Here is a 25843-nt window from a genome sequence, read left to right as displayed (position 1 = left end):
CCTAGGTACATATTCATGTCAATATCCACTTAACTTCACCAATCACTATAAAACACTTGTGTTCCCACATGACATTCAAATACCTCAACTCAATCATACACATTCATTTGTCAGATTATATCTAATTCTCTTTATCCTTCAGTGGAAAATTCATAACAGTAGGATTTCATCACTGACCACAACAGTAGGATTTCATCACTGACCACAACAGTAGGATTTCATCACTGACCACAACAGTAGGAGTTCATCACTGACCACAACAGTAGGATTTCATCACTGACCACAACAGTAGGATTTCATCACTGACCACAACAGTAGGAGTTCATCACTGACCACAACAGTAGGATTTCATCACTGACCACAACAGTAGGATTTCATCACTGACCACAACAGTAGGATTTCCTCAGTGACCACAACAGTAGGATTTCATCAGTGACCACAACAGTAGGATTTCATCACTGACCACAACAGTAGGATTTCATCACTGACCACAACAGTAGGATTTCATCACTGACCACAACAGTAGGATTTCATCACTGACTACAACAGTAGGATTTCATCACTGACCACAACAGTAGGATTTCATCACTGACCACCAAGACATATTTATATACACAGTGTACATGGAAAAATGAAGGAAGTGTAACAAGTATATCTCACCATACCTCTGAAGTATACAACAGCAACTACATTACAAGCATTAATAGTGCAGAGTGCACACTTTAGTACACAGAGGATTACATCACCACGACATGGAAATCACCCCATGTTCCGGCTACATGTGTGTCTAAAGATAGCCATTAGGAAATTAGTCTACATCATTTGTATGTTTAGATCTCATGACTTTCTTAAGTCAACACTTGACTTGAGCACTTCTCCATGTAACTATACAATCATCCTTATCTAAACCGATTTATGTGTGGGTGTACAGGATTTATGTGTGGGTGTGCTGAAAACTCCCGAATATCACTTTTCCCAATTAAAGATTCAAAGATTTGGTAAATTACCTGACAAAACACAGGATATGAGTTTGCTTCATTTAAATCTTAATTATGTGCCATTTTAATGCTCCTATACTCAGAATTTGTGACCATTTACATAATTTATTGGTAAAATAAATTGTCAGCACAAATTTTTCTCATTTAAAGATTATGAATCACATTTACGTTTTAATCAGATTAAAACTAAGGGTTCACTTTGGTGATTTATAAGCTAATATATATCACGATTTAAAAGAGAAATTTTAAAAAGACATAAACATAAAATTAATTTAGGAACTTGGAAATAACGCCAACCTGAGGTCTATATATGTAGGCAGGTGACGTACAGGCGTCAGAATCAACTCCAGATCACAATCTTTGTAATGACAAAGTTTTATTTAATGTCAAGGCACCAGATTTTTATGAAGTAAAAGCTTAATTGGGCTCCCGTTTCTGGTACCCTGACACATACAATTTAAAAAGGGTGCCACAATACCTGTCAGCGAGCATTAGTTATCCCTTGTACAAACTCATTAGTCGTGCCAGGTAACCTGATAATTCGTGTATTGGTTTAATGGCCGAGGAAAAGATTAGGTGTTGGAAGCTGAATGGTATACAATGCTTGTGTACAGATGTACTGTATGTAAACACAGGCTGACTATCTGACATGCTGGTAATCACCTCTAATAAACCTAAACATACAAAATCTCAAGTACTGTCAATCAAATTTAAATAACCCAGAAAAACAATCTAAACAGCAAAAATAATCAGGTAAAATTCTCACCAAACAATTAAGTGTTGTGTGTTACCATCGATAAAGTGGATACAGACCTTTGTAATGTTCTGTGAATTAACTTGTAAATAAAGTTATAAAATTGTCTGTTCCTCCTACAAACCGAAAATAAGATTTTGCCCATTAAAATCAATGAACACTGATTGAAATGATGAAGATAGGAAATCAAACAGTGCTAGCATTTGTATGTGATCCATTCATCAGTAGACTAAATCAAACAGTGCTGGCATTTGTATGTGATCCATTTATCAGCAGACTAAATCAAACAGTGCTAGCATTTGTATGTGATCAATTCACCAGTAGACTAAATCAAACAGTGCTAGCATTTGTATGTGATCATTCACCAGTAGACTAAGTGTGATAAAAACGTAGTTCAACATTCAAAATCCATTTTTATTTTTCATCGTCACGTAATAGCTATCACACCATTTCAAACCTTGCAAAAACTGGTAAAAATATATTCTAATATGTGGATAAAAACATTCAGTCTTGTAAAATTATTTCTTACTTGTGATAAAATAAAGTCGGTTAAGACCAACTTTCTACAGTTCTATAGACACATATGGAGGCTGAGCTCTTCAGTAACAGAGATACGACCCACAGGTCAGCATCATTAGTTCCTGTCTAACTTTTTACCTATCTCATTAAATAATCATTATCTGATCCTATAATAGATAACCTGGTACCAATATCTGGGTCGTGATATTCCATTTCTTTTACAAAACTAAATTTACAAAATACCAATGTATCAACCATACAATTGTTGATGCACAAGTTTCCAGCCAATTTCCTCATTGTCTTGTCTGATATCATTGTCTTGTCTGATTTGACATCCAGGAAGTGTCAACTGTGTATCAATAACATGTTGTCTTCATGAGAGGTAACGGACTAAAGGTGTAAATGGCTAATGCCATCAGAGCATCACCTCATAAATCACTACTCACAGAGCTAGGTTAAACTCCGGTGAAGTACAGTACACTGTGAGGTTAAACTCCAGTGTAGTACAGTACGCTGTGAGGTTAAACTCCGGTGTAGTACAGTACACTGTGAGGTTAAACTCCGGTGCAGTACAGTACACTGTGAGGTTAAACTCCGGTGTAGTACAGTACACTGTGAGGTTAAACTCCGGTGTAGTACAGTACACTGTGAGGTTAAACTCCGGTGCAGTACAGTACACTGTGAGGTTAAACTCCGGTGCAGTACAGTATGCTGTGAGGTTAAACTCCGGTGCAGTACAGTACGCTGTGAGGTTAAACTCCGGTGCAGTACAGTATGCTGTGAGGTTAAACTCCGGTGCAGTACAGTATGCTGTGAGGTTAAACTCCGGTGCAGTACAGTACGCTGTGAGGTTAAACTCCGGTGCAGTACAGTACGCTGTGAGGTTAAACTCCGGTGCAGTACAGTACGCTGTGAGGTTAAACTCCGGTGCAGTACAGTACGCTGTGAGGTTAAACTCCGGTGCAGTACAGTACGCTGTGAGGTTAAACTCCGGTGTAGTACAGTACGCTGTGAGGTTAAACTCCGGTGTAGTACAGTACGCTGTGAGGTTAAACTCCGGTGTAGTACAGTACGCTGTGAGGTTAAACTCCGGTGTAGTACAGTACGCTGTGAGGTTAAACTCCGGTGTAGTACAGTACACTGTGAGGTTAAACTCCGGTGTAGTACAGTACACTGTGAGGTTAAACTCCGGTGCAGTACAGTACGCTGTGAGGTTAAACTCCGGTGTAGTACAGTACGCTGTGAGGTTAAACTCCGGTGTAGTACAGTACACTGTGTGCAGTAAAATAGACTCTACATGCTGTCTATACAGTCCTTAGTACTCTTAAACCATTTTTTGCTTGACTTAAACTTTTTTTTTACAATTTTGCTGATTTCCTTAAAAAAAATTCTGTATGTGTACGTACCTACAAAATGTTTTAAGACTATTTCCTCAATGTAACTACGGCCTGCCTTACCTTGTGTGAACTCCAGTTCCGACAGCTGTGTGCTCCCTCATATACAGATTAACACCATAACACAACCGACCACTAACCCACGCTGGCTGACAAGTCTAACCCACACTGGCTGTCGGGAGAGTGGTGTCTCTATACACTCCAGTGTTAAAGGGACTATGTCCCCTTTTTCTACCTGTAATCCTAGCTTCAATTACCTAGACTAAAAAGCAGGTGTTTTAAACATTCAGCATGAATGAGTGGAGATTAAAAAGCATAAGAACCCAAATGTCAGTGAGTTGTGACATGGTATGATCTTTCTCCACTGTTGATTAGTGACAGGTTTTTATAGATTATCTGGTTAATCTTTCTCCGTTATCATGTTAATCTCCTTCATGATCCACGCTCTAATTTGAACTTCTTTTTAGAGTCCCTCTTCTATAGAGTTTTTATTTTCTTAATGTCAAGAGATTAATAAATTCCAAAGATAATTCCACAGTTGTACGTGATTGAATACTGGATAAATTTAATTCCGAGTTATTTAGGGATCAGAGGTAATACAATTACTCAGGCATTTGACTATATTCACCTAGTTATAAACCACTATGTACTACATTGTATACCAGGTCATAAATCACTATATACTATATCAACCTGATTATAAATCACTATACAATATATATCAACCTGATTATAAATCACTATATACTATATCAACCTGATTATAAATCACTATATATCAACCTGATTATAAATCACTATATACTTTATCAACCTGATTATAAATCACTATATACTATATCAACCTGATTATAAATCACTATATACTATATCAACCTGATTATAAATCACCATATATTTTATCAACCTGATTATAAATCACTATATTATATCAACCTGATTATAAATCACTATATACTATATCAACCTGATTATAAATCACTATATACTATATCAACCTGATTATAAATCACTATATACTATATCAACCTGATTATAAATCACTATATACTATATCAACCTGATTATAAATCACTATATACTATATCAACCTGATTATAAATCACTATATACTATATCAACCTGATTATAAATCACTATATACTATATCAACCTGATTATAAATCATTATATACTATATCAACCTGATTATAAATCACTATATACTATATCAACCTGATTATAAATCACTATATACTATATACTATATCAACCTGATTATAAATCACTATACACCATGAACTGGAATTAAATTGCTATATGTAATTTCTATCTCAAGAATTCATATTTTTCTTAATTTGGCAAATATCTATACCTATAATGACTTGATGGGAATTGTGTGGTAATGTGTATGTACCTTTTGACTTCAGCCTTTCAGTGCATATTACCTATTGTAGAAGGTAATGCAAAGTAAAATGTCAAATTGGTATCTGCCCCAGCCCAGTTACAAAGCCAGGTCACCTTGATTTTACAGAACTATGACCTTGACCATACAGAACAGTTAAAGCTGTGACATTCATCATACAGAACAGTTATAGAAATATGACCTTGACCTTAGAGAAAAGTCAGATATATGACCTTGACCTTACAGAACAATTAGAGCTGTGAGCTTGATCTTACAGAATACATTACAGAACTATGATCTTGACCTTACTGAACAGTCACAGATATATAACCTTGACCTTACAGAACAGTTAGAGGTGTGCGTGAGCTTGATCTTACAGAATACATTACAGAAACTATGATCTTGACCTTACCGAACAGTCACAGATATATAACATTGACCTTACAGAAAAGTTAGAGCTGTGACCTTGACCTTACAGAACAGTTATAGAGCCATGACCTGAATTAGGTGCAGGAGTTTGAAATTAACATCCTGGTCAAACAACATCCAATCTGAAGCACATGTTCCTACAGAATAATTCAAAACATGTACTGTTCCATAACAAGAATTTTTTTTTTACTGATGAAAAATTGAAGGCAAAATCTTGCTTGTGCAGTAGAGTAGGCTGGGCTAGAGGCATACATTTCCATAGTACACTATACCCAGGTAATATCGTATAGAAGGAGTGATCCCATACTGACTATACCCAGGTAATATCGTATAGAAGGAGTGATCCCATACTGACTATACCCAGGTAATATCGTATAGAAGGAGTGATCCCATACTGACTATACCCAGGTAATATCGTATAGAAGGAGTGATCCCATACTGACTATACCCAGGTAATATCGTATAGAAGGAGTGATCCCATACTGACTATACCCAGGTAATATCGTATAGAAGGAGTGATCCCATACTGACTATACCCAGGTAATATCGTATAGAAGGAGTGATCCCATACTGACTATACCCAGGTAATATCGTATAGAAGGAGTGATCCCATACTGACTATACCCAGGTAATATCGTATAGAAGGAGTGATCCCATACTGACTATACCCAGGTAATATCGTATAGAAGGAGTGATCTCGTAGTGACTATACCCAGGTAATATCGTATAGAAGGAGTGATCCCGTACTGACTATACCCAGGTAATAAGGTATAGAAGGAGTGATCCCATACTGACTATACCCAGGTAACAAGGTATAGAAGGAGTGATCCCATACTGACTATACCCAGGTAATATCGTATAGAAGGAGTGATCCCGTACTGACTATACCCAGGTAATAAGGTATAGAAGGAGTGATCCCATACTGACTATACCCAGGTGTTAGGTATAGAAGGAGTGATCCCATACTGACTATACCCAGGTAATATCGTATAGAAGGAGTGATCCCGTACTGACTATACCCAGGTAATATCGTATAGAAGGAGTGATCCCATACTGACTATACCCAGGTAATATCGTATAGAAGGAGTGATCCCATACTGACTATACCCAGGTAATATCGTATAGAAGGAGTGATCCCATACTGACTATACCCAGGTAATATCGTATAGAAGGAGTGATCCCATACTGACTATACCCAGGTAATATCGTATAGAAGGAGTGATCCCATACTGACTATACCCAGGTAATATCGTATAGAAGGAGTGATCTCGTAGTGACTATACCCAGGTAATATCGTATAGAAGGAGTGATCTCGTAGTGACTATACCCAGGTAATATCGTATAGAAGGAGTGATCCCATACTGACTATACCCAGGTAATATCGTATAGAAGGAGTGATCCTGTACTGACTATACCCAGGTAATATCGTATAGAAGGAGTGATCCTGTACTGACTATACCCAGGTGTTAGGTGTGACAACAGATCAAGGGCCATTAACACTGGCACGTCAACAATATACAAAAACAGCAAACAATGGCCCTGACAAGTGACCTATAATCCTCCAACACTGCTGACCAAGGCCCTGGTTATATCACAATGGTCACTTTGACTCTCTCCTTCAAGACAGTGTCCTACAAATAGCTACTCTACTAAGAGGTCACATCTCGAGATATTTGAAATGTTGTTTTGCTCTTTAAAAGCTTGTAAAATAAACTAACTGACATGTTTGAATATGCAAATTGTTTGTATCACAACAGAATTATTGAAACACATTATACTGCAGTGATATGTTGGAATCAGTACACACATTATTGCTAGCTTTAATACAGGGATCCTTCCTTAAGTTAGTTATGATGTCTGCTGTATCAGCAATTCTCATAAACCTTGGCATTGAGGTGAAAACCAATGAATTAGATGGAGTACTTGGTTCAGAAAGTACGTTCTTACAGATTATAGTTTCAGTTACGCCATCCTGAGTTCAGGAAAGGTCTGTTCTTTACACAATCCTGAGTTCAGGAAAGGTCTGTTCTTTACACAATCTTGAGTTCAGGGAAGGTCTGTTCTTTACACAATCCTGAGTTCAGGGAAGGTCTGTTCTTTACACAATCCTGAGTTTACGAAAGGTTTGTTCTTTACACAATCCTGAGTTCAGGGAAGGTTTGTTCTTAATTTACACAATCCTGAGTTCAGGAAAGGTTTGTTCTTTACACAATCCTGAGTTCAGGGAAGGTCTGTTCTTTACACAATCCTGAGTTCAGGGAAGGTTTGTTCTTTACACAATCCTGAGTTCAGGAAAGGTTTGTTCTTTACACAATCCTGAGTTCAGGAAAGGTTTGTTCTTTACACAATCCTGGGTTCAGGAAAGGTTTGTTCTTTACACAATCCTGAGTTCAGGAAAGGTTTGTTCTTTACACAATCCTGAGTTCAGGAAAGGTTCGTTCTTTACACAATCCTGAGTTCAGGAAAGGTTTGTTCTTTACACAATCCTGAGTTCAGGAAAGGTTTGTTCTTTACACAATCCTGAGTTCAGGAAAGGTTTGTTCTTTACACAATCCTGTGTTCAGGAAAGGTTTGTTCTTTACACAATCCTGAGTTCAGGAAAGGTTTGTTCTTTACACAATCCTGAGTTCAGGAAAGGTTTGTTCTTTACACAATCCTGAGTTCAGGGAAGGTCTGTTCTTTACACAATCCTGAGTTCAGGGAAGGTCTGTTCTTTACACAATCCTGAGTTTACGAAAGGTTTGTTCTTTACACAATCCTGAGTTCAGGGAAGGTTTGTTCTTTACACAATCCTGAGTTCAGGAAAGGTCTGTTCTTTACACAATCCTGAGTTCAGGAAAGGTCTGTTCTTTACACAATCCTGAGTTCAGGGAAGGTTTGTTCTTTACACAATCCTGAGTTCAGGAAAGGTTTGTTCTTTACACAATCCTGAGTTCAGGAAAGGTTTGTTCTTTACACAATCCTGAGTTCAGGAAAGGTTTCTTCACCAATTGTTTACTACGTAACAACCAGGTGTACAAACAAAATATCATAGACGTTAATACATCATACAGGAAATAACTAAATTTCTCTTCTTAAACTTGCGCTTCATGGCGGCCCAAAAACATACTTTTTTTAAAATCAAATTGAGTAAAATATTCTTTATACATTGATTGATCATTATACAGGCAATAAGCATGTACCATTTGTAGGTATTGTACAGTAAATTTTCCTTCCAGTGGATTTCAAACATGCTTCATTTGTCTCTTGACTAGATTTTGTACAAGTATCATTTGTCATGTTCATACAGACAGCTGTAAGTCTGCTGTAAACAACACTCAATATGTTCAAACAGACAGCTGTCAGTCTGCTGTAAACAACACTCAATATGTTAACACAGACAGCTGTAAGTCTGCTGTAAACAACACTCAATAGGTTCATACAGACAGCTGTCAGTCTACTGTAAACAACACTCAATAGGTTCATACAGACAGCTGTAAGCCTGCTGTAAACAACACTCAATATGTTAACACAGACAGCTGTAAGTCTGCTGTAAACAACACTCAATATGTTGATACAGACAGCTGTAAGTCTGCTGTAAACAACACTCAATATGTTCACACAGACAGCTGTAAGTCTGCTGTAAACAACACTCAATATGTTAATACAGACAGCTGTAAGTCTGCTGTAAACAACACTCAATATGTTGATACAGACAGCTGTAAGTCTGCTGTAAACAACACTCAATATGTTCATACAGACAACTGTAAGTCTGCTGTAGACAACACTCAATATGTTGATACAGACAGCTGTAAGCCTGTTTAACAATAGGAGCTACTTTGCAGTCATGGGACTATTTAGAGAAATAAACCCAGTGTTAACCACTGTTTATGGTTTCTTTTGATTCTTTAATGAAAAATCAAAATATGATCATTTCTATTTTTACATTATACATTAACAGTACACTCAGTTGATCACTCTTTGAATGCCAGAGCTGAGGCAAGCAATATCACTTAAGCCCAGCATCCCAAGCTCCAATTGTCTCCAACCATCGGTTAATTACCACTTACAACATCACAGCTAAGGTTAACTATGTCATTGTGGGACCAAACACAAGCTTTGTCCTTGTAACCAACAACGCTACCATAATTGAAATATTTATGGAGTTTCCCAAGACACCATTCATCGAAACAATGATTACGCATGCAATAATTTTCTCTCAAATAGTAATTACATCTGCTGGTATCCTACCATAATTTTGATAGAGTTGTGGAATATTGAGCCGACCAGTTTGTCTAAAACTTGGTCCAGCATCTCTCTTCATACAATATATTTTGTCAATACATTTACAGGAATAATTAAATAGTCTCCGGACACACAAATCCAGTAAATTACCAACAGAAATCTTTCAATTTGTATGGCACTAAACTCTGCGGCTTGTCAATAAATCTTGGTAGAGAAATGCCAGGCGGTTGGCTATGGAGCTGGTGGTGATTCCTCACAGCATCTTGATGTTACAGAGGCTGATATCATCAAAGCCTACTTCACATCACATAAACAAGCATTGTGATCCTCACAGTTACCTTAACACAATACAATTACTGGAAATTTTCTTCACAGTTTTCTCAAACAAATAAACAAAATAAAACCAACAAACAAATTGTAAAGATAAAGCTAACAAGTAAAGTTACAGACACTAGAGTTATGGACATCAACCCACAAGACGATGACAAGAATGAGCAGAATTAAAAATTAATATGCAAGTCCTTATTGAAATTGTCATTTGTTTTTTAATCACACACACATTCCTGATGCAGGGCTTATTGATGTGCCTCCAATTCCCCTAGTCTGTATAAATAAATGCTGACACAGCTAATGGCAATTGACAGTAGTACGCACATAATCTATAGTTTGTATTTGACAATCCATTTTTGTCCCTGTCAGAAATATACCGTAAAATCAATTCCAAAGCCCAGTTAGATTTTACAATTTAACAAGTACTCTCTGGTTCCTCTCAAAGAGTCTACCCAGAAAGTACCACTGAGAGAACTGTTAAAAGTGTCCAATAAAATCTGTACTTTTTACACATCATACCTGTATAGCCATTGTAACTGCAGCTTACACTGAACACCAAAGTACCACACACTACTACCAATATATCAAATTCAATTTGAAGATTTATCCTGGAAGATAAAATTTCTAAAGACTCACATTGACCGCCATGGAAGGCTGTGTAAGGTGACTCAATGCTCCCTACCAATACACTGGTATTCCCACGCCAAGTGTGTCTCACAGAGTACCCTTTACCACTGTACTTCAGCGGACTTCAGTGCCCAACTAGCCACTGCCAAATGTATAATAGGTTTTCATTGGTTCATGGGTCATGGACCGATGAAGGAACTCTGTGAGTTAATGAAGGTCAAACAAATCCAACTGATGTCATACAAAACTGACTCCAATATGGTTTCCATTGATACCTACATTGAGTATTAATTTTACTGAACCAACTGTGACCTTTGACTCTCCGAGAAAGTAATTTTGAGACTATAAATAATAAGTTCTCCAGTGTAAATAGGTTTTGTATTTCACACTCTTTATCATGCATGCCAAGAATTTAATATGCCTCAGTACTCAGCAATAATAGTCAACCTTTTAAAATTAGTAAACAATTTCTCAGACTAGCTTTTCAGGTGATCAAATTGTTGGGAACAAAGGGTAGTGTACCAGAATTCTGTCAGTATAGTGAAATTGGAAATTGTTTATAAAAGAAATAGATAACATACAAACAATGGTATTTAGTGACAATACCATCCCTGACCAGGCAGCGTATAACAACACTTCTACAGTTCTACAATTCTACAGGAAATCAAGCCATTTTTTACACTTTTGCATCAATTATTTTCTATTCTGAATTAGAGCATTCAAAGGTTATATATTCTGTCTACAAACAATATGATGAAAAAAAAAGTATTTTCTGTTTACAAACAAGACAGTGAAATAAAGGCTACATATTCTGTCTAAAAACAATACAGTGAAGCCGAGAAGACTTGAGTTCTTGAAAACTGATATACTAATATTATTGCAACAAAATATTTGTCAACACCTTGTCTAGGCTTTGCATGTAAAACCCTTATTAAAACATTAATGGCTTTTCAAGTTTGTCTACAAATAAGACAGCAGACGAATATTTTAATGTAACAAACCTGAAGTTCACCAATAACAAAACTTGATGCTGACATTGTGCAAACAGAAAAGAAATTGTTTAAAACACATGCACACAACAAGCAGATTATTTATATAACAGCAAAAAATAGCAACAATATATATGGCGTGACTATCCATTATAAACCTCTGCCATACCTAGAGTCATTGGTACACGCTCTATACATCCTCCGGATCAGACATTTGCTTTCCTATTATTCTTTTGAGACATTTCCTTTCCAGCATTATGCTGAACTTTTCAGGAGTATGTAGGTATGTCAAGTTTTGTGGCCAAAAACATTGAAAATCCTGAGACTCTCAATCAAAATGTCACTTAATAGTTGAAAAGCACAAGTTTTGAAACATTGAACCAATGAGAAATGCCACAAAATATACATCTTCTAAAATGTACCTGTCTTTGTGCAGTATAACAATGAATGCCTCCCAGCATATTTTAATCCATCATAATATAAAAGTAATTATGTAGTTCGTCACAAACTTCTAAAAACCTGAACATACATAAACACTCGGTACTGAAGACGAAAAAAACTATAGAAGGTTGGTGTGAAATCACTGAATGAGGGGGAAAAGATCTTTAAAATGAAACCATTTATCATTTCATTTCATTTTATTTTTTATATAGCTGTGGTTCAAAATCATCATATATATCAAATTGAGCCTCGAACATGGATCTAAAAATAAAACTTGCTTTCCCCAAAATTACACTACATCCAATACAATGCCCCTGGCTAAGCATGGTCAGAGGGCAGCTAGCCAACAGAGGTTACAGGACTAGCAGGAGTGGAACTTCCTGTCAGTCATTTGGCTAACAACTGAGTGAACCAACCTTACCTGTCATCCCCAGAGTGAAATAGCAGCACTTTATTATGGCCAGTGGCCCTCCTTATACTCATCAGAATTTATCCTTGGCTAAGCGCCTACCTACCACAAACAAATGTCTTCCAATTCCCCTTCTTCTGATTTGATTATGTCAAGTAAAGAACAAATCCAAATTGAATTTCCTTTTTCTAGTATTGTATGATTGATAACAGTGTTCGGTATCCGGAAGGTTTGGGACATCTCCGTGTGTATGTCGCCAAAGTGTCAGTAATTATCCACTTCTTTGAAACACTGCAAAATAATTTTATCTTGTAGAGATACAGATTTATAATTAAAACACTAGTATTCAGAATTATTTCCAGCACTTGATGAAAACACAAGTGTATGCCTCGGCCATCGAGTGGAGGACTGGCAGGTTCTCCTGTGAAGGCCTAGTGTGTAGTAACAGCATCAACAGCCTGTAAAGATTATCAAAGGTCCCCCGCTCAGTTTCATTCATAGTCCAGTTATAATACTTTCAAACAGACTTTCCGACAAGGTCGTTTTTTATATACCATCCCTAGTATCGGATATCAATTTAACAGGACATTATAACAATGTGAAAGTTTGTATCATGAATTAACAGAATATCACAGCAATCACTTAGCAGTACAATAACATAGAGGGGAACAAAAGAAACCTCTTATACACAGCAATACTCACTCTCAACCTTGAGTAGATATTTCATACATAGGTTTGCATTAAATGTGCTTTTGAATTAGAAATATGAATATTGATCTTGTGTCAGTAGTGTAAATTAATTACAATTAAAACATACAATTTTAGTTTTTACTCAACAAATAACCATTAAGTAATCAACAATCAGGCTAATGTCAGATATGTCGATCAAGTTTAAAGGGCCGAGAGTAGTGAGTGGAGCTCACAGTTCCCACAGGACAACTTCGGCCACAACTCACAAGATTCCTAATTTCAGTATTCATTTGATTTTTCACCATGTCACATTCTTGATTTACAGAAAACTGAAATTAAAATTTGTTTAAACAAACAAAATAACAGCCTAATGCATCAATAAACAGTTTCAAAGCAATTAAATCGGAATAATGACTAATTCAGCTCTCCAAAGTAGTGCTGCTTGCAACATCTTGCGGGACAAATGATGGGTGAAATGTTTACAATGGTGAGCCCTGAATTGAGAGGATATTGAGTATATAAATGAAGAGAAACGTCAATAATTCAGTCTACTTGCTATAATTCTGTGATGGAAATGTGTGATGAATCAGAAGTGGGTGGATACTGCAGCTGGATAAATGCATAGACACACACTTGCTAATCAACGCTGTGTTGTCAGCTTCCTTCACCCAAAATGTATGAAATAAGCATTCAATTAACAACTTTTAAATTCCTGAAGTGTTTCTCTCAAGTGCCCTATAGCCTGGAATATCAGATCATCAGAAACAAACATGTTTTGTTAAGATTTATGTTGACACCACATTTCACACATATAATCCATTGTGAGGTTAAGCTGACTGGGTCCTAATCAACATTTACACCACTTGATCAATACCACCATTATTAAAGGCTCCCAATGTTAGCCTGTTATATGAACTTAGGGAGCGAGCATTAGACTACGACCAGTCCAGGGTCCATACAATAAACCCCCTAGTCAGTCCAGTCTGCTGCTAACAAAGATTAAATCCATTCAGTTAATTATGAATTCTATAGTGACAGATGTTTTTTAACATAATATTTCTTTTGAAATGTTTCTAATATTTTAAAAGTTAAGAAAGCTTTCCCTGGGTGATTGAAATCTCCATGTACCTTTGCTCTCTAAGCCAGGCTACCACATATATTCTACAAACCATTGTATACACAGTGGTTGGCTTGATGCATGTTTTTTCAATTTCCTCAGTTCCACTGAAAATCTGGAATAACATTTGTTTACTGATGAAGAGTTAAGTTACCTTAATACAATAATCATGTTCACTTATACTGTATATTCACAGTGTTAAAACTTGTCTCAACAACCAAGATTTCCTTGAGAAATAATCCTGCAACAGATGTTGCTGCACTGTCGTTTTTACTTGTATACAAAGGGAAACATTGTACATGTGTGAATTTAAAAACTTTAGCTGCCTTGCCTCAGGTTATCAGCAACATTTTGCTGTTCTCTGTTTAAACCGAGGTTATCGCTTGCTTTTCCTTCTTTACAGTTGGATCAAGGTTATCGCCTGCTTTTCTCTGTATCTCTTTCCAGATATCCAACAGGCAGTTCAGAAGCTTCATTAGCGCTGATCCTCACATCTTTGAACTGGACTCTGTGGTATGTGTAGATCTCTAAGGTTTTGTGTGCACAAAAAAAAGTTCACAAACTATCTTGTCTGTGCTGATTAGACATGAAATCCTTTTCCTTCTTATAAGAAAGTGTTTTTTTTTTAACAAGTACTTGCATGAATGAATGGGAATGGTTTCAAATATGTAAAGTTTTATGAAGGGCAATTAAAGCACTTTGCCTTTAAATGAAGCAACCTCATTCTTTGACATTGTTTCAGGTCATTAGTTTTTTTTACCCAGATCAAGAAACACTGTGTTTAACATATTATTACAATTTGAAAATTAACTAACCCAGGTTAGTGAAGTAAAATAACCAGCTAACCACTCATTGGATAACTTCTATAACTAAAACATGATATATTGTAACCAGCCAACCAACCATTGGATAACTTCTATAACTAAAACATGATATATTGTAACCAGCCAACCACTCATTGGGTAACTTCTATAACTAAAACATGATATATTGTAACCAGCCAACCACTCATTGGGTAACTTCTATAACTAAAACATGATATATTGTAACCAGCCAACCAACCATTGGATAACTTCTATAACTAAAACATGATATATTGTAACCAGCCAACCAACCATTGGATAACTTCTATAACTAAAACATGATATATTGTAACCAGCCAACCAACCATTGGATAACTTCTATAACTAAAACATGATATATTGTAACCAGCCAACCACTCATTGGATAACTTCTATAACTAAAACATTATATATTGTAACCAGCCAACCACTCATTGGGTAACTTCTATAACTAAAACATGATATATTGTAACCAGCCAACCAACCATTGGATAACTTCTATAACTAAAACATGATATATTGTAACCAGCCAACACTCATTGGATAACTTCTATAACTAAAACATGATATATTGTAACCAGCCAACCACTCATTGGGAAAATTCTATAACTAAAACATGATATATTGTAACCAGCCAACACTCATTGGATAACTTCTATAACTAAAACATGATATATTGTAACCAGCCAACCACTCATTGGGAAAATTCTATAACTAAAACATGATATATTGTAACCAGCCAACCAACCATTGGATAACTTCTATAACTAAAACATGATATATTGTAACCAGCCAACCATTCATTGGGTAACTTCTATAACTAAAACATGATATATTGTAACCAGCCAACCAACCATTGGATAACTTCTATAACTAAAACATGATATATTGTAACCAGCCAACCAACCATTGGATAACTTCTATAACTAAAACATGATATATTGTAACCAGCCAACCACTCATTGGGTAACTTCTATAACTAAAACATGATATATTGTAACCAGCCAACCACTCATTGGGTAACTTCTATAACTAAAACATTATATATTGTAACCAGCCAACCACTCATTGGATAACTTCTATAACTAAAACATGATATATTGTAACCAGCCAACCACTCATTGGGTAACTTCTATAACTAAAACATGATATATTGTAACCAGCCAACCACTCATTGGATAACTTCTATAACTAAAACATGATATATTGTAACCAGCCAACCAACTATTGGATAACTTCTATAACTAAAACATGATATATTGTAACCAGCCAACCACTCATTGGGTAACTTCTATAACTAAAACGTGATATATTGTAACCAGCCAACCACTCATTGGGTAACTTCTATAACTAAAACATGATATATTGTAACCAGCCAACCACTCATTGGATAACTTCTATAACTAAAACATGATATATTGTAACCAGCCAACCAACTATTGGATAACTTCTATAACTAAAACATGATATATTGTAACCAGCTAACCACTCCTTGGATAACTTCTATATCTAAAACCATTATACATGTATATTGTAACCAGCAAACCAACCATTGGATAACTTCTAGAACTAAAACATTATATAGTGTAACCAGCCAACCACTCATTGGGTAACTTCTATAACTAAAACATGATATATTGTAACCAGCCAACCACTCATTGGGTAACTTCTATAACTAAAACATGATATATTGTAACCAGCCAACCACTCATTGGATAACTTCTATAACTAAAACATGATATATTGTAACCAGCCAACCAACTATTGGATAACTTCTATAACTAAAACATGATATATTGTAACCAGCCAACCACTCATTGGATAACTTCTATAACTAAAACATGATATATTGTAACCAGCCAACCAACCATTGGGTAACTTCTATAACTAAAACATGATATATTGTAACCAGCCAACCACTCATTGGGTAACTTCTATAACTAAAACATGATATATTGTAACCAGCCAACCACTCATTGGATAACTTCTATAACTAAAACATTATATATTGTAACCAGCCAACCAACTATTGGATAACTTCTATAACTAAAACATGATATATTGTAACCAGCCAACCACTCATTGGATAACTTCTATAACTAAAACATGATATATTGTAACCAGCCAACCAACCATTGGGTAACTTCTATAACTAAAACATGATAAATTGTAACCAGCCAACCACTCATTGGATAACTTCTATAACTAAAACATGATATATTGTAACCAGCCAACCAACCATTGGGTAACTTCTATAACTAAAACATTATATATTATAACCAGCCAACCAACCATTGGATAACTTCTATAATAAAACATTATATATTATAACCAGCCAACCAACCATTGGATAACTTCTATAATAAAACATTATATATTGTAACCAGCCAACCAACCATTGGATAACTTCTATAACTAAAACATGATATATTGTAACCAGCCAACCACTCATTGGGTAACTTCTATAACTAAAACATGATATATTGTAACCAGCCAACACTCATTGGATAACTTCTATAACTAAAACATGATATATTGTAACCAGCCAACCAACCATTGGGTAACTTCTATAACTAAAACATGATATATTGTAACCAGCCAACCAACTATTGGATAACTTCTATAACTAAAACATGATATATTGTAACCAGCCAACCAACCATTGGATAACTTCTATAACTAAAACATGATATATTGTAACCAGCCAACCAACCATTGGATAACTTCTATAAACAAAAAAACATTATATACAAATGTATTGTAACCAGCTAACCAACCATTGGATAACTTCTATAACTAAAACATGATATATTGTAACCAGCTAACCAACCATTGGATAACTTCTATAACTAAAACATGATATATTGTAACCAGCTAACCAACCATTGGATAACTTCTATAACTAAAACATGATATATTGTAACCAGCTAACCAACCATTGGATAACTTCTATAAACAAAAAAACATTATATACAAATGTATTGTAACCAGCTAACCAACCATTGGATAACTTCTATAACTAAAACATGATATATTGTAACCAGCTAACCAACCATTGGATAACTTCTATAACTAAAACATGATATATTGTAACCAGCTAACCAACCATTGGATAACTTCTATAACTAAAACATGATATATTGTAACCAGCTAACCAACCATTGGATAACTTCTATAACTAACTCTAGTTAGTACAGCATGATAACCAGACATCCAATCATTTCAATCAAAATGATACATCTACAAACACTGCAATGGGTAACTCCTAAAACTAATGGGTAACTCCTAAAACTAATTAGTTAGTTAACATGGTAAATGGTTATAAAACTAATTAGTTAGTTAACATGGTAAATGGCTATAAAACTAATTAGTTAGTTAACATGTTAAATGACTATAAAACTAATTAGTTAGTTAACATGGTAAATGGCTATAAAACTAATTAGTTAGTTAACATGGTAAACAGTTATAAAACTAACTCGTTAGTTGACAAAGTAAATGGTTATTTAACTTACTCGTTAGTTAACATGGTAAATGGTTATAAAACTTACTCGTTAGTTAACACAGTAAATGGTTATATAACAGACTATGAGTCACCAACAAGACCTTCATAGAGCTGTCAGCGGATTGTCATAGAAATATTTACTTTTAAACTCTCCTCATTCAAGCGGTTATTAAAGGACTACATGGCTTGGGTTACCCTGAATGTGTTTTTGAAACTTTAACCTTGTCATTATCAAAGACATCCCAACCTGTCATGAGGGAAGAAAGGTGCCAAGAATGGGTAGAAAGTGACAAGGGATAATGATGGAATCTTTGTAGTAGTTACCCTGTTAGGTGTCCAGTAGACATTTAACCCTCCAAACAGAAAGAAGATCTTGTGATAGGTGCTTACAATTAATGGACACAGTAAAACCCTGATACACAATCTCTATAGCGATGGTACCATATTATCATCATAATCTCTATAGCGATGGTACTGATCATAATCTCTCCTACAAATCTCACTAATCCAACACAAACTCTGTCTAGACTTAATTGCTCAACTTTTTTTCAAGCTTGTAATTAACAATGCATGACTAAATATTACTGAAATGTCTAAATGTCTAATTCTTAACTATCATCATTAAACTTCAAAACCACAAAAATTTGATAAAGATAACAGGCACATACAACATTGTATTTATTAGAGACCTTACTTCTCACAAACATATAGTTAAAACAGCAAGTTAGAACAAAATAATAAATAATCACTGGTATGTCCTTTAACTGTGAATATTTTTATTTCAATGAGAATTCTTTCTCATGACACTAAATCTGAGCCTATCTTCCTTACTGACTAGTTAGTACTTACCAATATACAGTATGTAAAAACAATCTTCGTTACTGACCAGTCAGTACTTACCAATATGTACAAACAATCTTCGTTACTGACCAGTCAGTACTTACCAATATGTAAAAACAATCTTCGTTACTGACCAGTCAGTACTTTAAATTACCATGTAAAAAAATCATCATCTTCCACTCACAACTATTACAGACATTCGGTAATAATCACTCAGCAATAATGGTATATCCCCTCAGGGACCAGAAATGTTCTCAATTACACCGAATATCAAGTTGTTTTTACCATAAACTACCAATGCTATTTCTGCTGTCATCACATTTAAATTGTAGCGACCAGACGAGTTGGACAGTGATACCAGCGATAGGTACATTCAACCACAACCCTTAATGTCAAATAGGCAGCTCAGGTACATTCAACCACAACCCTTAATGTCAAACAGGCAGCCCAGGTACATTCAACTACAACCCTTAATGTCAAACAGGCAGCCCAGGTACATTCAACCACAACCCTTAATGTCAAACAGGCAGCCCAGGTACATTCAACCACAACCCTTAATGTCAAACAGGCAGCCCGCTCAAGAGTTTGAACAGATCAAATCTGATGAAGACTTTCAACTGAAAAATCTGATGAAGAGTTTCAACTGAAAAATCTGATGAAGGGTTTCAACTGAAAAATCTGATGAAGAGTTTCAAATGATCAACTGTGATGAAGAGTTTCAACTGAAAAAACTGTGAAGAAGAGTCTAACTGAAACTCACAAGTATTGAGTCTTACTGAATCTCACAAGGATTGAGTCTTACTGAAACTCACAAGGATTCAGTCTTACTGAATCTCACAAGGATTGAGTCTTACTGAATCTCACAAGGATTGAGTCTTACTGAAACTCACAAGGATTCAGTCTTACTGAAACTCACAAGGATACAGTCTTACTGAAACTCACAAGGATTGAGTCTTACTGAAACTCACAAGGATACAGTCTTACTGAAACTCACAAGGATTGAGTCTTACTGAAACTCACAAGGATTCAGTCTTACTGAATCTCACAAGGATTGAGTCTTACTGAATCTCACAAGGATTGAGTCTTACTGAAACTCACAAGGATTCAGTCTTACTGAAACTCACAAGGATACAGTCTTACTGAAACTCACAAGGATTGAGTCTTACTGAAACTCACAAGGATACAGTCTTACTGAAACTCACAAGGATACAGTCTTACTGAAACTCACAAGGATACAGTCTTACTGAAACTCACAAGGATTGAGTCTTACTGAAACTCACAAGTACAGTCTTACTGAAACTCACAAGGATACAGTCTTACTGAAACTCACAAGGATACAGTCTTACTGAAACTCACAAGGATTTACTGAAACTCACAAGGATCGAGTCTTACTGAAACTCACAAGGATACAGTCTTACTGAAACTCACAAGGATTGAGTCTTACTGAAACTCACAAGGATTGAGTCTTACTGAAACTCACAAGGATTGAGTCCTACCGAAACTCACAAGGATTGAGTCTTACTGAAACTCACAAGGATTTACTGAAACTCACAAGGATTGAGTCTTACTGAAACTCACAAGGATACAGTCTTACTGAAACTCACAAGGATTGAGTCTTACTGAAACTCACAAGGATTGAGTCTTACTGAAACTCACAAGGATTGAGTCTTACTGAAACTCACAAGGATTCAGTCTTACTAAAACTCACAAGGATACAGTCTTACTGAAACTCACAAGGATTGAGTCTTACTGAAACTCACAAGGATTGAGTCTTACTGAAACTCACAAGGATTGAGTCCTACCGAAACTCACAAGGATTGAGTCTTACTGAAACTCACAAGGATTTACTGAAACTCACAAGAATTGAGTCTTACTGAAACTCACAAGGATACAGTCTTACTGAAACTCACAAGGATTGAGTCTTTATGAAACTCACAAGGATTGAGTCTTACTGAAACTCACAAGGATTGAGTCTTAATGAAACTCACAAGGATTGAGTCTTACTGAAACTCACAAGGATTGAGTCTTACTGAAACTCACAAGGATTTACTGAAACTCACAAGGATTGAGTCTTACTGAAACTCACAAGGATTGAGTCTTACTGAAACTCACAAGGATACAGTCTTACTGAAACTCATAAGGATTGAGTCTTACTGAAACTCACAAGGATACAGTCTTACTGAAACTCACAAGGATTGAGTCTTACTGAAACTCACAAGGATTGAGTCTTACTGAAACTCACAAGGATTGAGTCTTACTGAAACTCACAAGGATACAGTCATACTGAAACTCACAAGGATTCAGTCTTACTGAAACTCACAAGGATACAGTCTTACTGAAACTCACAAGGATACAGTCTTACTGAAACTCACAAGGATTCAGTCTTACTGAAACTCAAGGATTAATGTTCACAAAATTGATCCAAAATTCTTTTTTCACCCCTAGAAATTTTGTACACAGTTTAATGAGATTAAAAAGTCTGCCAAAGATAATGGCCATGATATTTATAAGGTTTGCTTTGGCTTTGTCCCATATATAACAATTTCCTCAAACCTGTCAGAGATAGTCTCAGCTATATGAGAAAAAAGGGGTCATTTACAATGGATACTATCAACTGAAAATAGCTACACAGACAAAAGGGGTCATTTACAATGGATACTATCAATTGAAAATAGCAACTCATCCTGATTGTAGGCATCACGTATCACCTTCCTCGTTATCATATCTTGTTGAAGTTTAATTGGTAATATCTACATTACTGTGTATATTCTCTATTTAGCCTTACCAAACAAATTGATGTTTAAACTTCAGTAAACTTTTGTCTGGTGCGTAGGTGAGTGAGACTGGGGCCCCATATTTGGCAAACACAAGCTCTTCTGTGAATTTATTTTTGATGAGCCATAATCAATGATAATGCAGAGCAAAACAATGCGTGAATTAAACTGTAAATGTTTAAAACATCTTACAATAAGTAATAGATAGATGATGTTTTCCTGGAACTATATTCTGCTTATTCCTGTAGTTGACAACTATTCCTGCCAAAGTGAGTCAGCTGTTTAGCTATTCTATCAGTTGTTTGGCTATTCTATCAGTTGTTTGGCTGTTTCATCAGTGTGTATAACATTCAATAAATTATAGTGTAAATAAAAAAAATGCAAAATTAGATATATAAATAATTTTTACTGGTGTGTAATCTACATTCTGTTTAACATTATAATGTACTGACACACATCATAACAAATATCTGTTTAAAATCAAAGTACTGGAAGTACTGTAAACGAACATTATTGTTTAACCCAAAATCAGTAATCTTCTAAGTTTAAAGTTGATAAATTTACTGATATCGGTTTAGGAATTAATTGCAAATAATCTGAAATGTTTGCAGCTGTTCTGATATGATTGTACACATGCATGTTTCTGTAAGGTCCTAATTGAAATTGGAAGTTTGTTGATCTAAGATAGATCTAAGATAGATCTAAGATGGATGAAAATAAAATATGTCTTCTTTCTTTCGGGAATTTAAGGCATCATCAGTTATAATACAGCCAGGACTCTGTGACCTTATTGATGCCGACTTCTAATATGCACTAAATTTAGGCTAGTTCCATCGTTAGTTTGGCATATTTCAACTTAATATGATGAAACACACATAAAGAATTACTGAAAACCAAAACCAGAGCTGCTAATCAAGGCCCGGATTAGGAATGTATCCTATTGAAACTGTACTAAAGCATGTATGGTACTTCAAAACAACAAGAGATCCCAGAGGGATCTTGGCGCCCACCATTGAATTATCTTCATAGGTTCCATGTCAGATTGATCTTTTCTCTACTTTTCCCTTCATTTTACTAATCTGTGCAAATTGAGACATCCCTCCAGTACTTTTCAAACAAGGGAATCCTAGCTATATAAGATATTTGAGATTTAACAATAATGGCTGTTTGTTTGCCAGGTTGTTTTCAGGACAGACTGGTCCAAAAATGCAATACAAGGGACCAAGGGGAACCTACTTATGAAATTTGAGAAAGATCCATTCAGTACTTTGAGAAATAGAGATAACAAACTTCAATTGTCAAAATCAAAGATGGCGGTCTGTCGGCCATGTTGTTTTCAGATTGGTCTCAAAACGCAATATGCATAACTAGGCACCAAGGGAAACCTACATATGAAATTTCAGAAAGATCCATTCAGTACTTTCTCAGAAATAGTGATAACAAACTTCAATTGTCAAACTCCAAGATGGCTGCCTGTCGGCCATGTTGTTTTCGGATTGGTCTCAAATCGCAATATGCATAACTAGGCACCAAGGGGAACTTACATATGAAATTTGAGAAAGATCCCTTCAGTAGATCCCTTCAGTACTTTCTCAGAAATAGCGATAACAAACTTCAATTGTCAAAATCTAAGATGGCTGCCTGTCGGCCATGTTGTTTTCGGATTGGTCTCAAAAGGCAATATGCATAAATAGGCACCAAGGGAAACCTATATATGAAATTTCAGAAAGATCCATTCAGTACTTTCTCAGAAATAGTGATAACAAACTTCAATTGTCAAACTCCAAGATGGCTGCCTGTCGGCCATGTTGTTTTCGGATTGGTCTCAAATCGCAATATGCATAACTAGGCACCAAGGGGAACCTACATATGAAATTTGAGAAAGATCCCTTCAGTAGATCCCTTCAGTACTTTCTCAGAAATAGCGATAACAAACTTCAATTGTCAAAATCCAAGATGGCTGCCTGTCGGCCATGTTGTTATCCGATTGGTCTCAAAACGCAATATGCATAACTAGGCACCAAGGGGAACCTACATATGAAATTTGAGAAAGATCCCTTCAGTACTTTCTCAGAAATAGCGATAACAAACTTCAATTGTCAAAATCCAAGATGGCTGCCTGTCGGCCATGTTGTTTTCCGATTGGTCTCAAAATGCAATATGCATAAATAGGCACCAAGGGGAACCTACATATGAAATTTGAGAAAGATCCCTTCAGCACTTTCTGAGAAATAGCGATAACAAGAATTGTTTACTGACGGAGGGAGGGAGGGAGGGACGGACGGACGACGGACCATGGACGCAGGGCGATTTGAACAGCCCACCATCTGATGATGGTGGGCTAAAAAACTTGACTCCTTTTGTTCTGGAATCATTTGATGTTAATAAATCTTTATATGAGAAGATACACTTCTGGTATAATTACAGTATTGCAAACAATGTGATAATAAGATAAAGACTACCTTCATCGAATAATTCAGCAAACAGGAAAAGAAAACTTCAAGCTTCATTTTCAACTTCAAACCTGATCACAAAGATTACAGTCCATTCGATGGGATGACACATTCCCTATTTATTGTCCTTTTTCAATGTTGATCATCCAATCATACTGAACCACACAGTTCAGCAATGTAATTGCACAAATCACACCTTTATGTGGAGAGAACATTTTTGGGGGTGTTATAAGATTCCATACCTGTATGCAAATTTGTGAAGCATTCCATATCTATATCTATATGCATGTATATACCGTATGTGTATATATTTACACATCAAAATTGGAATGACACAGGAGATTTGCAACTTTAAGTTCACCATCAGTCATGGGAGGTTTATGTAAAATGTTATATTTACCGGGGTAATTAGTAATTTTGAGAATATATTTATGAAGCTCTATTCTGTACTTTCTACCAGTGCTTAGAGAATGGACACAATTATATGTTCTCCAATGTCAAAATTAATCATATGTAAAATATTAGGGGTTTATTTGACCGAGAAGTATTTAAAATTTTTGTAATCATTCGCCATTTGAGGCCTGATTGCCGTCATAGTTGAATTACCAAAATGGACCTGAAATCAATATTTTTAAAAGAGAATGATCAATGATTTGAATATTTCATAAACATAATTTAATACATCGTTTATTCACTTCATTCAGATCTTCAGACACCAAATAATTTGTGAAGTCATATATAGAAATATATGAACCATTTTGTTATTGATTTATAGTTCACACAAGTAAGCACTAGATGTAAGCAGTAAGTATGTGTACCGCTATCTACTGGCATGACTTTGAGTACAGTAGACTACACTCGCTTTGTGGATATTGACAGGCTAACATATATTTACATACTAATTCAATTTTAGAATTGAAACTGAAATCTTGTAACAGCATGGCACAAATAGTCATCTATAACATTTGTTGTATAGTGAAAAAATATTTAAGGTAAATATTAACTCATTTGCTTGATTTCAATTTTCAGTTTATCAATGCATTGATTACTCCGTGCGTAGCCATGTAACAGCTGATTTTAATCAGATTGACTTAACATGAACTTAACACCGTCTCAGTAGTTCGTCA

General features: G+C 35.6%; 2 protein-coding genes across 8 annotated transcripts in view; both read right to left on the bottom strand.

The window, feature by feature from the left end:
- Positions 1-25843, bottom strand: part of LOC117325076 (heparan sulfate glucosamine 3-O-sulfotransferase 1-like) — a 202087-nt gene that overhangs the window by 31851 nt on the left and 144393 nt on the right. The gene's annotated exons all lie outside the window — the stretch shown is intronic.
- The window catches only part of LOC117325074 (heparan sulfate glucosamine 3-O-sulfotransferase 5-like), a 108987-nt gene that overhangs the window by 2754 nt on the left and 80390 nt on the right, over positions 1-25843 (bottom strand). Inside the window, exon 1 of one of the 7 annotated variants that reach the window (XM_033881005.1) lies at positions 12605-12993. The exons of 3 other annotated variants lie outside the window; for them this stretch is intronic. The gene's annotated coding sequence lies outside the window, so the exon portion shown is untranslated. Of the gene's footprint in view, positions 1-665; positions 767-3728; positions 3912-10668; positions 10780-12604; positions 12994-25843 lie in introns of those variants that run through there. 3 more of the 7 variants (XM_033881004.1, XM_033881003.1, XM_033881008.1) reach the window with 3 other exon arrangements.

Source organism: Pecten maximus, chromosome 4 (genome assembly GCF_902652985.1).
Source record: "Pecten maximus chromosome 4, xPecMax1.1, whole genome shotgun sequence".
Classification (NCBI taxonomy): Eukaryota; Metazoa; Mollusca; class Bivalvia; order Pectinida; family Pectinidae; genus Pecten; species Pecten maximus.
Note: the sequence above shows the minus strand (reverse complement) of the source record. Positions and strands in the feature narration are given on the sequence as shown.